The sequence below is a fragment of the Wyeomyia smithii genome, chromosome 3 (genome assembly GCF_029784165.1).
Source record: "Wyeomyia smithii strain HCP4-BCI-WySm-NY-G18 chromosome 3, ASM2978416v1, whole genome shotgun sequence".
NCBI lineage: Eukaryota > Metazoa > Arthropoda > Insecta > Diptera > Culicidae > Wyeomyia > Wyeomyia smithii.
Window position 1 is genome coordinate 260,944,261 of NC_073696.1, and position 14,786 is coordinate 260,959,046.

Consider the following 14,786-nt stretch of genomic DNA (forward strand, 5'->3'; position numbering starts at 1 on the left):
ATGATAGTGGCACTAGTGTTGAGCGTGGTTTGACTGGAAACAATGAAGGAGGTAACTGAGTATGTAATCTGATAGGCCTACTATTTGAATAGAAAAAAACCTGAGTAAATCCACTTACGGTGAAATCTTATCACTATATCTAGGGTTACCATTTGGTCGGGGTTAAAAATCAGGACAACTTTTTCCGGTACAAATTTAATATAAGGTGTTTTCTTATTCAATATCAATAAATAAAACAAGTACTTTGAGAATGCACTTCAAAATATGCTAAAACACTCATTTATGTATCCAAAGTATTTCTCGGACGATCCAATTTTGCAACTTTGATTCATTAGGCGTTAGTAGATACCTAAAAAATGCAGCATACGTAAACTGTTTAAAATTGGGTCCTAAAGTTTTACACGGTTTTCTGATTTTTATATATCAGTTAAAAGAGTGTAATTTTCTGAACAAAACGTGATTTTTGAAAAATGTTTATCGTTGTCCTTCGAGTTTTAAATGAAGAACAACAAACTGCTCGAAATACTTTAAATGACAGTTCTCCCATATACCTGTGCGAATTGCCATTCAAGACATTTCGAGCAGTTGTTTATTCTTCATTTGAAAATCGAAGGAAAACGATAAACATTTTTTAAAAATCACGTTTTGCTAGAAAACGCGGTTTTTTTTTCAAATAATATATAAAAACTGGTATCCAGCTTTCTACCCGCCAAAATGCAAAATTCGTATTAAATCTCCCACAACTCTGCTCACGTCAATTTGAAGTCTTCACGTATTTTATCAAAAGAGAAATATATCTGGCAACATTTGTGTCGCCAATTCCTCAGAAATCCCAAAACTGACGTAAGCAGAGAGGTTCGCATATCACGAACACGCATTATAGCGACCGCCATTATGATGCGTAAAAAGCCTTAGGACCCAAAAGTAAGTTAGTTGAGGGTTGTAACGACTAGACAATTTCTCTCGTCGAAATTCAACCACAAAACAAAAAGCGATCAAAATGAGTCCGTTACCTCCGTCGAAGTAAAAGTACTGAACATTCTTCAACATTTCTGAACATCCGACATCATTCAGAAAAACCAGGACAAATGCTAAAATATGAAAAATAAATCAGGACGATCCAAACGGGTCTCAAAATCAGGACATGTCCTGCTAAATCAGGATGGATGGTATCCCTAACTATATCGAATTTGGGATAATCCGAATCGTGTTGAGACGTGTCTGAGTGTATCTAGACGTGACAAAATAAAACAAACATTCTACGGTTTTTGCTTTTTCGTAGATCTCTCACAAACGGAGCTTATTTAGTTGTTTCAAAAGCACAGACAGTTGTTTGACGTGCTTCACGTAAAACGTAGAGAAATGACAACGAATTGTGAGCTCAAAACGAAACAATTTTACTTTGTCGCGGTATGAAAATCGCTGGCTCTCGGAATTCAACATCATTTTCGACGTCAATAACGAAACAACTGGTAAGAAATTTTTTGCAGCATGTAGTAGAATAATTTCTACCAACAAACTGTATATGAAACAGAAATTATATGAGATCCGATTGTTTATAATTTGAGGTTATGGTGTGACAGAAGGTGGGAGGTTCATGACGATTTGGGGTTGATTTTTCCGATTGTCTAATGAAAAATTTTATTAATTTTATTTAATAGAATTTAGATGAGTAAACTGCTCATCATCATCATCATTTTTCCTGCAGTGATTTTGATTGCCTATTGACCTCGCGATTTTTTAAAGTCGACGAATCGGATATATACGTTTAAACCTTGGCCCCCGGGTTTCACTTCCAACAAAAAATTTAGTGACATTTAAAAAAACTGGAATTCAGACGAAACTAACACAATCCTTCTATAACCTTTTCTTAACTTTTATTCTTGCATGACATATTCCTTAGTTGAAATTTTGACAACCCTGTCCCTTTTTTACCCGACATATTGGCCCTTGGCTCCGGGCCCCCACAACTCCTAATCCGGGCCTGGAAACATTTATTGTATTATAAGATCAAAGGTATCCAAATTGGACTCCATTTACGTGATCAGCCCTCGAATTATGCAGAAGATTGTTTCATTTGTGTTTCCCGTTAAATTTGTGTTTCCCGTTTCCCGTTAAAGAGGAGGAGTGTCGATTCCCCATGAAAACATTCTCAAGTAACAACATACAAGAGCAAACTTGTGTTGTTATATTCTTGTTCTCGAGATGTTCTTTTATAGCATAATTGTGTCTCATAGATTGTTGAATATAAACTGCCGCTGCTTGTCCGTAACTTGAGTTTATGATGTTATTAAAACTGCACAGAAAACAACTTAAAATACAACATTTGTGAGAAGTTGTTTTTCACTGGTAATTCAATCACAGTTCGAACACAAACTTATTTTTTCCTGATTTTGGAGATGTTTTTCAAAAACATAAGTTGAACAAACAATAACTATGACACAAATGACACTTGTCTTAAGTTGCCCTCCAGATGTTTTCACTATGTATTAGAAAAACTGTGTATGAAATTCCCAGCCGGGGCAGCCTCGTGCGTTCAATGTTATACGCCAAATAACAATACACTAGTCTAGTCGCTTTTTACGCGGGAGATACGTGCCGCGTAAAAAACCGCAAAAAACGCGTAAATTCCGGAATCCGCGACAATTCTGGTATCCGCGTAAAAAAACCCGCGTAAATTCTGCAATCCAAGTGAAGAGAAACTGAAATCCGCGCAAAAAAGTACCGCGTGAATTCCGGAATCCGCGTAGAAAAAAACCGCGTAAATTCCGGAATGCGCATGAAAGAAACCGCCTAAATTCCGGCATCCGCGTAGAAAAACCGCGTGAAAAAAGCCGCGTAAAAAAATCCCACGTAGAAAAACTGCGTAAAAAGCGAGCTTAGTGTACTACGTACCTGTAAAGTACTTTTCCTATGATTGGTATTCAGGAACCAACGTAAAATTACTTGATCAAATTGTTAAGGGGCCATCCACATACCACGTGGACAAATCAAATCAAATTCAAATCAAATTGTTAAGGGGCCATCCACATACCACGTGGACAAATTTTTAATGATTTTGAACCCCCCCCCTCCCCCTCCGTGGACAACTGCCCATATAAATTCTAAAAAAATTGTATGGACCGTGGACATTATCCAACCCCCCCCCCCCAAAGCAGTCCACATGTTCCAACCAATATCACTCCAATTTTTGTTACCGTATATCTAACAACGTTTTCTAGTCTTAATATATTTCATGTCTAGATAACGTTGAAACTATGCGGAAACAATTTTAATATTTAAGCGACAGAAAAATTCATTTTGAAAGGTTGAACATTGCTTTTCATCATCAATTTATAATTGAAAGTGCCACTGACAAAAACTATCATCGAACTAATTGCACTGCGCATAACGACACATTAGCGCATGCGCAGGGTAAATGTTGTCATACACTGAAAGAAATCAACACGACATTATAAAGTGTTTTGCACTTGAATTCGCCCTACTGGTCAAAACATATAGAATTCATATGCGAAACACTTTAGAATTATTCATCGTGCAACACCTCATTTTCAAAAGGAAAACACTTTCAATTCTGGTGTTATGACATATAGACATAAAGTGTTTGGATTTTGAATCTCAAATGAATGCTTACCGAGCTTCGAATGATTTTTATTCGATTTTAAAATGAAAACAGTTTTACAGGGATATGATTGCATATAATATTTTTTATTTATAAAATTGAAATTTCACTATAGAAATTCATCACCAAATATAAACTATCCTTTTCTGTTGAAGAAGCCTGTAAAGCAAACAAAGATTTAAATTAGTTTAATTCAAATAATTGATGTTTTAGTAAACAAATACTTGCCTCTAGCGTAAAGATGTTTTCATTAGAATCTCTGTGATCTTGTGCTGGAAGGACGAAATAAGATTAGAATTCGATTCTTTTACGTGACATAAATCACTTACCTTCCAAAAATTTACAGATGTAGTCTGGAAAATCCTCAAACTTCTGAGCCGTTTGACACTCGTTGACTCTTCATCTGTCGCCATTTTACTACTTTTCCGCCCAAACGGCACATCATTTGACATATAAAAACAAAACAAATCAACTGAAAGTGTTTCGCACATGATAATCACTGTAATGAAACAGTGGGGCAGATTCATGTGCAACTCACTTGTAAGGGATGTTGGAATCATACGTAAGGGGAGTACGGCTCATGGATGTAAGTTGATGTGTGCGACAACTTGAACCGAAAGTGAAAAATGATTGAATTCGATGAAAGAAATTCTACAAATAATAATGCAGAGTCATTTTCATATCCAATTTAAACACTTGGATGGAGCGTGCCCAGTTTTTTCAGTGTAGCAACACATTTGCGCATGCGCTTTGTTTGGCGAATTCTGACTCGCGAATGCGCAAATTTATTCATTCCTGTTAGGTCAGTGCAGACATACCCAGGAAAAAGAAACGTCATTGCGATTTACTACGCAAGTAAGAAAGAGATACCAGATAGTTGTTTACGAACCATGCGGTGGTGAGCTAAATTGACTCTTCGCAGTTGAATGAATCAGTGAACATTCTGCAAGGCATAAACTATTTTCCACTGATTGACAAATAGAAAACAATATCCAATGAATGGTGCATAGCTTTTCAGAAGTAAAACGTAATGTTCCACCATGAAATTTGACGCGCACGTAAAACATTGTATGAAAAGCATAAAATAATTGATTTAAGGGGTAATATCCACCAAAAATTTTTTTTCTTATTATTTTTTTTTCTTGGCTTAAATCATGCTCAAACTATCCTAGAATCGAAATCTACATCGCCCAAGTACTGATCTAAACTCGAAATTCGTTGGAATCAATTTTTACCGAACAACTTTTATTCTCCAAAATAACATTTTTTATTTATTTTGACGATGCTCGTTTTTTTTTTATTTCGAGGATCATAAACTAACAGATGTTACCTAGGATCGTTATCGTGTTTCAAATTTGAAGTATAGAGGGCGCTGCATCAAGTTTCGACCGTTATAGCGTCTCTACAGCACGTGTTTACTCACAATTTCCCTTTGTTTAATCTATCAGCCGTTCTCGCTGTGTACGTTTTTTGTTTGAGTTTTTTGATACTTTTTAACTGTGAGTTATAATCAAAAGTACTTAAATATGAGTGACAAGTTTGAGTTTTGCGTGGGATCGGACGCCAACCGCGTCAAAGTCACTGAGCATCGTATGTCTGATATCGCGAAAAAGACTAGGCGCAGCCTTACATCAGATAACAAAAAAGAAGAGGAAAATGAAGCCCAGGAAGGACAAATTCATGGCGCAGAGATAGCTAACTAGAGGTAAAAAAGTTATAAAGGGCCTTAGACTGCCATCTTTGGATTTATAGCATTTTTAAACATTAAACGTGTTTTTCTCAAAACCATGTTTTCAGAATCGGCGAGCGGCGAGTATAACTGGAAAGTTTACATCCGATTGACATAAAATTTTAACTGTAGTTTCTTCATTAGATTATCTAGTGGAGTATATACACACGATTTTGGCGATTGATTAACAACAACACAAGTTATAAACGATTAAAGTCGATTTTTTTTTGTCGAAAAAGAATTTTTTTCCAAACCGTTGCCATTTTGCAAAGAAAAATTCTAAAAATATAATCATGTGTGCTTCACTAGCGACACTTATGTAGATAATGAAAAAAAATTGTTTTGGTTATAAGTGGCGTTGGCCACGACTTCTACTGCTCGTCGCGGAAGAACTTTTTAAAAAGGCGGTTCACGGCAATCGCTGCATAGCCGCCATTTTGTAAAAAATAGCAATATTTTTTTTTCTATTCTCCAAAAGTTGCTTAATCCAATGGTATATTTTTATAAACCTTACATCTCAAATGTCCTTTGAAAAAACATGAAAAAAGCCTTATTTTTTTGAGCATATGATGGATATTACCCCTTAATATTGTTTCTTATTTGATTATTCGAAACGCGATATTATCTATTTTTTTCCTTTATTGTTCCTGATAAAAATCAGTGTCGTTCTGCGATATTTTTATTTTGAAGTTTTATGCTTGCGTCAACGATGTTTTGATTAGCTAGCAATTACAACTTAAAAATAACCTATTTTCATCGTATTTCTACCGTATTGGTACTCGAGATGTATTTTACAGCTTCGGTCAAACAAGTTGGCTTGCTTTCATGAAGTTTTATAATACTTCATATACTGCCCATGATCGCATATTTGTAACATTTGCAAAATTGGTTGTTCGAGCAAATCGCACTTTTATATTTTGACCTTAAATCTATGTTTCGTTCAGAAAAGGCTTAACGACACTAACTCCGTCACTTTTAACTTTATTTGCTTTATTCACTTCACTTTGAACTAATGTAGAACAACAACACTGATTTTGCGGTACTGACCGTTCTCCTATATTTGCGCTTGCCTTTTTATAGCTAAATTAGCTGAAATGGTGTTTGTGTCACCGCCGTGCGGGGTAGCCGCGTTGGTAGCATGCAGGCGGTATTCGCTTCACTTTAACTAAACTTTGCATCATGTAGAGAGCACTACTTTACACAATGTATACATTAAATATAACTTTTGAAATCAAGGTGGTTGAAATTTTTGCAATGATACTTTTGTTGGAGATTGCCAACCGTTGGGATAAATTCCGCAATAATAATCCCCAAATAAAACGACCGTCACTTAGGATTTACTGATAAGGGGGATTATTTTTTTTTTTTTTTTAAGGGGGGATTTGTTAGTAGCTTAAGTATTTATGATAAATATTAGTAAATAATGAGTATGTGTGTCCAATCACAAATGGTGATTTCTCAACACTGTTAGAAATTTGAAATTTTTATTGTTAGGATTTGTTTGCTTTCGCAATAAGGACTTATCATTCGTAGGGATTTAAACCTACTTGTCAGAAAAGGGGAAGTAAACTTACAACTAACTTAATTGCTAACTTATTGGCTATAAAGAGAGCTTATCGTAGCAATTGAGGATTGCAACGATTTTTGTCGAAAATTGTTAATAATTTTATTTGACATAGCTTCTAATGGTTCAACACCAGTAAGTCTATGTAATTCGAGTGTACCAAACCAAGGAGGACGCTTCAAAATCATTTTCAGAATTTTATTCTGAATCCTTTGGAGCGTTTTCTTCCTTGTTGAACAGCAACTTGACCAGATCGGTACAGCATAAAACATTGCTGGTCTAAAAATTTGTTTGTAAATCAAAAGTTTGTTCTTTAAACAAAGTTTAGAATTCCTGTTAATGAGAGGATATAAACATCTCGTATATTTGATGCACTTGGCTTGTATACTCTCAATGTGCTCTTTGAAAATAAGTTTTTTATCATAAATTAGTCCCAAGTACTTAACCTTGTCGGACCAACTTAAAATAACCCCATTCATCTTGACAACGTGATTATTGTTTGGCTTGAGGAAAGAAGCCCTAGGCTTATGCGGAAAAATTATCATTTGAGTTTTAGGAGCATTGGGAGAGATTTTCCACTTTTGCAAGTAGGAAGAAAAAATATCTAAACTTTTCTGCAATCGACTGCATATGACACGAAGACTTTTTCCTTTTACGGAAATGCTTGTGTCATCGCAGAACAATGACTTTGTGCATCCTGGAGGCAAATCAGGAAGATCTGCAGTGAATATGTTGTACAGGACTGGACCCAAGACTGAACCTTGAGGCACACCTGCTCTGACAGGAAATCTATCAGATTTTGAATTCTGATGGACAACCTGCAGAGTTCGATCAGTAAGATAATTTTTTAAATTTTGATTAGGAAAATTGGAAAATTAAAAGTTTGCAATTTCGCAATCAAACCTTTATGCCAAACACTGTCGAATGCTTTTTCTATGTCTAAAAGAGCAGCTCCAGTGGAATAACCTTCAGATTTGTTAGCTCGTATCATATTAGTAACTCTGAGCAATTGATGAGTTGTGGAATGCCCATGGCGAAATCCAAACTGTTCATTTGCAAAAATTGAATTTTCGTTGATGTGTGACATCATTCTGTTAAGAATAACTCTCTCAAACAGTTTACTTATTGAAGAAAGCAAACTGATTGGTCGGTAACTTGAAACTTCAGCTGGGTTCTTATCCGGTTTTAAAATGGGGGTAATTTTTGCATTTTTCCATAATTTGGGAAAATATGCAATTTTGAAGCAGCAATTGAAAATTTTCACTAAAAATTCCATTGTGCTCTCAGGGAGATGTTTGATTAGTATATTAAAGATTCCATCGTCACCAGGTGCTTTCATATTTTTGAAATTTTTAATAATTGATTTAATCTCATTCAAGTTAGTTTCAATTATTTCTGCAGGTAAAAAATTCTGGGAAGAAATTAAATCAAATTGACGTGTGACTTCATTTTCAATTGGACTCACAAAATTCAAATTTGAGTTATGAACACTCTCAAACTGCTGAGCAAGTCTTTGAGCTTTTTGTTCATTGGATACAAGAAAACGTTCACCATCTTTTAAAACTGGAATAGGCTTTGAAGGTTTCTTAAGAATCTTCGACAGCTTCCAAAAAGGTTTTGAATATGGTTTCAGTTTTTCAACTTTAGTCTCAAAATTTTGATTTCTCAGAAGAGTAAATCTATGTTTAATCTCTTTCTGTAAATCTTTATAAATAGTTTTAAAAACAGGGTCACGAGAACGTTGATATTGACGTCTGCGGACATTTTTCAAACGAATTAGAAGTTGAAGATTTTCGTCAATTATTGATGAATCAAATTTCACTTGAGCCTTTAGAACAGAATAATTCCTGGCATCAACAATTGCACATTTTAATGCTTCCAAAGCGGAATCAATATTCACTTCGTTTTGCAAATCAAGCTCATTATTGAAATTTCTCTCAATATAATTTTTGTATCTTTCCCAATTAGCTTTGTTATAATTAAAAACAGAGCTCATAGGGTTTAAAACTGATTCATGTGATAAAGAAAAAGTTATTGGAAGATGGTCAGAATCAAAGTCAGCATGTGTGATCAAATCACTACATACATGACTTTGATCTGTTAGCACCAAATCAATTGTTGAAGGGTTTCTTACAGAAGAAAAGCATGTAGGACTATTCGGAGACAAAATAGAATAGTATCCTGAAGCACAATCATTGAATAAAATTTTGCCATTGGAATTACTTTGAGAATTATTCCTTGAACGATGTTTAGCGTTAAAATCGCCGATTATGAAAAATTTCGAACGATTTCTGGTGAGTTTTTGTAAATCACCTTTAAAATAATTTTTGAGCTCGCGTGTGCATTGAAATGGTAAATATGCTGCGGCAATGAATAAAATCCCAAGTTCAGTTTGAACTTCAATTCCCAAAGTTTCAATAACTTTCGTCCCAAGATGGGGAAGAGCACGATGTTTGATTCGGCGATGAATAACAATTGCAACTCCACCGCCGGAACCCTGAATCCTATCATATCTATGAACCACGTAATTGGGATCATATTTTAATTTTATGTTAGGTTTCAAAAATGTTTCAGTAATAATTGCAATATGCACATTATTTACTGTTAAAAAATTAAAAAGCTCATTCTCATTGGCCTTCAATGAGCGAGCATTCCAATTTAATATTTTAATTGTTTTATTTAAAATCATTGCTAAATTTTAAATTAGAAACAATTTTAATAGTAAAATTTGTGCCTATTTGAATGGCTTCAAACATTGATTTTGCCTGCAACATGGCGTTCATAAGATCGAACATTGCCTGTTGCAAAAAAGAAAGTTTACCTGCCGTAATAGGCCCCAGGCAGTTGACATTAGAAAAAATATTTTCGGCAGCAATATTAGCTGGAGTGATAGGTGTACAATTATTTTCTAGCGTGTTTTGCTTACCCATATTAACGGTCATTTTCGAACTACCAACACTAGGCGGTATAATGTTCGAACTACCTGTAACCTGTGCATAAGTTAAACGGGTATGCAAAGGAGTAGGTAAACTATGCGTCACTGGTACGCTTGGAGAATTTTGTTTTGAAGTTGGTTTTAATTGAGAAATTGAATTTTGTTTACCTTGCCTTGCCTTAACAATTGCTAAACGGACTGGGCATTGATAAAAATTTGACATATGGTTGTCGTTACAATTCGCACAGCGAAAATTTTTACTCTCTTTCACAGGACATGTGTCCTTTTTGTGAGAAGAGTCTCCACAAGGGGGATTATTATTGCGGAATTTATCCCAACGGTTGGCAATCTCCAACATATTATTATTTTCGTTTAGTATTTTCCCGTAAATAATTCTTCCCGTAAATAATGCGTGATGTATGCTCAACGTTCTTCCAGTCCGTACTACACCTTAGCGCATGTGCTTTTAGCAAAAAATAGTTATCTCGGTTCTATTCACAAGTGTTCCTATCTTTAAACTTAAGTTTATGCTATTAATATTCTAGTTAACTTTTGAATTCAGTAGCATTTAGAGAAATAATTAAATGCCTGAGAAAATTAACGCGCAATCACTTTCGATCTCTTCAGATGACTTGCCACAACTCCTCTCTGACAGCTTGCTGACTTCAGATCACTTGACTGATCGTGTGGGGGACTTACTTCCTCCCCTTTGAGCTATCGCTTGTCAGTGGCTGCGCACAGTGGGACGCGCTGACTTAAAATAGTCAACAACTTTTATGCCGTCACTTTCAAGCTACTTTTGAAATATATCGCAGGGGAAATGAAGTTTTTCGTGTATTCAACAAGCATGAGCTGAACATCAGAAACGAATCACCGGTGATTGGTTACCGAACCAGAATAACTTCCGAGTTCCAAAGGATGCAGATGTGGATTTGGATGGAAGCTTTTTTGACAAAAAAGTTGAAAAATCTAAGTAGTGTGTCAATTATGCGGTTATTCACGCTATGTGACAAAACAACTTGGTATTTTTTACGACTTTTTTCACACAAACATAAGCATATTTTTTCAGATGTAAAAAGTGCATACTATTCTAAGCATTTCCCAATAGAAAGCACGAAATTCATAAAATGTCGAATGTTACAATTATGCGATTACAGGCAGTATAGTACCAATACTTGTACTAGTAGCCTTTGATTTTTGCGATTTTCTGGTGATAGAGATGTCATGGAGAAGGTAATGTCAACTGAAATCTATAACTGAAGGTTGTATTAGAGGCGTTATCTCAACTACTCTATAACAACGTGTGTTACTTGGGATGGTCAAGTCGATTTTCCCGGCGAATCGACCGCCATGTTGCGACGGACGTCGAGACCTATCTCACCCTGGATGGCAACGACTGGTAGGGCACTTCGTATTTTGCTTCCCCCACGAAGGAAGTGAGCTCCGAAGGGGAAGTTCATTTCACACACCAAGTTCCCCAAGAAGGTGCTGCTGATGTGATACCCAAGTCGGTGAACTCGCCCAATATCCGAAGATCCCCCTGGCTACGCGATGAACCTTCCCGTCTCCTCACTACCCACTCAGTAAACCGCGATGTCGTTTCTTTATTCCTCGGCAGATTTGCCCTGACGCAGTGGAATAAAAGAGTTCACTATTACTTGATTAGTTTATGAGTTATGCAGAAACTTGCCATTCATTTATATGGGATCCCCCCCCCCCTTCTAGAAAAAGGAAGGGAGACGATCTACCACAGAACTATTTCTTGCTCTCGTGAACCACGCCAAATTTGGTTCCATTTGCTTGAATAATACTCGAGTTATACAGATATTTGTGTTTCGTTTGAATGGGAGCCTCCCTTTTCAGAGCAGGGAGGAGTATCAAACCACCATTGAAATATTTCATGCTTCCTAATATATCAACGTGCCAAGTTTGGCTCCATTTGCTCGTTTAGTACTCGAATTATGCTAAAAAAATTTGTTTCGTTTGTAAGGAGTCTCAAATTATCATACCCGGCCCCAGAAATCCTTACATACAAATTTTCATGTTGATCGGTTCAGTAGTTTTCAAGCCTATATGCATCAGACAGATAGACAGAAAGACAGAACTCCATTTTTATATGTTTAGATCAAAAGTTCAAAGGATGGAGAGCGTTGTATGATTTGACGCTTGTCCAATTTCTTGATATGATGCTTTTGATAAAACGAAAGCTGAGACGAGCAACAACAAGGCCCACAACTCCCTGAATGTCACTGTCAACAAAATTGAAGTGCCCTCAATACGTCCAAGAAACATCAACTGTGTCTGTGTTCGTATCATCGGTTTGGCCCATTTGACAAGATATTCCTTTAGTAGTTATTGTCAAGCTCGTATTTCACAGTTCACGCACATTACACACATACATTCACCACTAATGTTCCTGGGAGTCGTTCGGGGTGCCACATTACTTGACGTTCGCAAGGTATAAAAAAACATCTGACACTTGTGTATCTTGTTCTTTTCATCTTTGATTAACGGTATACTTAACACATACATATAGGTGGCTTCACATGCTCATGAACACGAGGGGTACTTTACAGTGGCAAAAAGAGGCTTTTATTTAAAAAAAAATACTTTCTTCTGCTTATACTAATCAATAATCGAACTTCAAGTAAGCACTGTGTATGTTTTCTTAGATCTCTACGATTTTTTCTGATTTTTAGTTTAAACTAAAAAATTACACTTGTTTTGATTTTCACTAAGGCGTCGTAGACAAATTACGTAACGCTAGAAACCTAGATTTCAGATCCCCTATCCCCGCTACGATAAGTAACGTCCGATATGACTCCCCCCCCTAAAATTCATAACGCTGAAACACCTGTTCCCCCTCCATATTTGCAATTTTGAGCAAACATCACAGTTACCAACTGGTTCAACTACCCCCCCCCCCCCCTCCCCCCTATGTAACAATAAGTAACGCAAACTCGTATGTGTCATTTTTTATGAAAGCTTGTAAAGGCATTTTCGTGGAGTGTGAATAGAAATACTGCGGTGAAACAAACCATGAATTTTCACATGTCAGGGGTTGAAGCTTCGTTTTGCTCATTCCAATTGATTAGGGGACATCCCTCTTATTTTATTACTTTAGCCAAATTTCACTATTTTTTCCAAAGTAAAACATCCGACCACTCGACAAAGTTTAGACTTTAGTTTTGAAACAACTTTTCCTTTGAAAAAACAAATCGTCAAATTTGTCGGAAAATTGTACAAATAAGAGCGATAAGATGAATAGAGGTGTTGAGATGTTTTAAAATGAATGAAGAAAATTTGTTTTTATTTATGAACACGATTAATTTAGCATGTCTTTGCGAACTTTTTCGCAACTTGAAAAATAAAATTAAATCAAAGTTTTGAATTAAAAAGTTTACAATTTTTGCTACTTAGACATTATCTATCTTACTTGATCTTTGAAAAATCAATGTCTTGTTGACAATTCCTCGCTTCAACTTGCGAAGTTTCGAACTTTGATTAAATTCAATTGGGTTCGTTGAAATGCACCAAATAAATCAGAATGAATCCCGAACGTGATTTTAGTGCTACCAAACAAACACAAACTATTTGCATGCTGCCAATACGCCAACAAAGCTCCTAAAGGTGAGAACAGCTAGAGCCTTGAAATAGAACAAATCGAAAACGTGTTTTCTTGGCACGGCCAATCCTGGCATTTTTGGTAGCTGCCAATATTTAAAAATAGATATTAATATTTTTTTTTGTCAATTTTGGCATGTGCCCAGTTAGTAGTAAAATTTCATTAACACCGCTCTGTAGAAATGCTTTAAACTTCGATGAATGAAAAAAAATAGCTGCTCTCGCAGAGGCAGCAGAAAACTAAGTTATGTAAATGTTGAATTTGACCGAATACTTGGCGGAAATAGCAAGCCTATAAGTATGTTTGGAATGTGAAAAACAAATCGCATTTTTGTACATCGGAAACACAAATATTGAACGATTTGTTTCCACACAAAGCATTAATTATAACAAAAAAAAAATCACATTCAGCCAGGAGCTCTTCATATGCCACCCCCTTTAGTCTAATTAACATCCAATAAATATGATCCATTCTCCAATTAAATTTTTAATGGGATTTTTTCAAACCTCTTAACATAATGTAGAATAAAGTCATGCGATCAGTAATGCACTGGTGTCCACATATTTCTCGTGTCCATAGCCATTTCACTATTCTTGTGTACTACTAGTGTATAATAACTGGTTTCTTATCACAAAAATCACCCCGATAATTGAATCGGAACACGAACGATCTCAACATCCAGTAACAAACTAAATGTTCGTTCGTTCTTGATTATCAGTTCACTACATCAGAAAGCAGTCCTTAACTTACGCAAGCATAAAACCACAGCTCTAATAAATAAGTTAGACGAGATAGCAAAGCACCATTGTATTCAGCGCAGTAGCAAGCAAATATTTAAACTACAAGAAAGCGTACGGGCAAATAGCAGAAAAGCAGAAAAAAGCCAGGCACAGAGTAAGAGCGTAGTTGCGAAAAGAACAGAAAATTGAATAAACTACATCGATAGCAACTTTCAGTTCATGAATAGAGAGCTTGGAGTTTGTAGCGACTATTTACTTAAGCATAGTTTGCAGTTTGTAGTTGGTAGAATGTTTGAATTAGTAGATGAATATATGCAACCTAGAACCATCATTTATGCAAATAAATGTTCAAATTCCGGTTTCCTTACAAACAAAACATCATTTTGATTGCAAGTCTTGCATGTAGAAAATGAAATCCAATACGAAGTGAACTCGTTTGTAACTCAATTCATCCGACAATTGTCGGGAATCAACAACATCAAAGGGAAACGGCGAATGGCATAACACAAAGAAGAGTCTGTTAGTCGGATAGCAGTGTGAGCGCGCAGTTAGAATAATAGCGTAATAAGAC

At 35.9% G+C, this 14,786-nt stretch overlaps 1 protein-coding gene across 11 annotated transcripts in view; it reads right to left on the reverse strand.

Moving 5' to 3' along the window:
- The window catches only part of LOC129732875 (uncharacterized), a 446,464-nt gene that overhangs the window by 3,666 nt on the left and 428,012 nt on the right, over window positions 1-14,786 (reverse strand). The window lies entirely within an intron of this gene.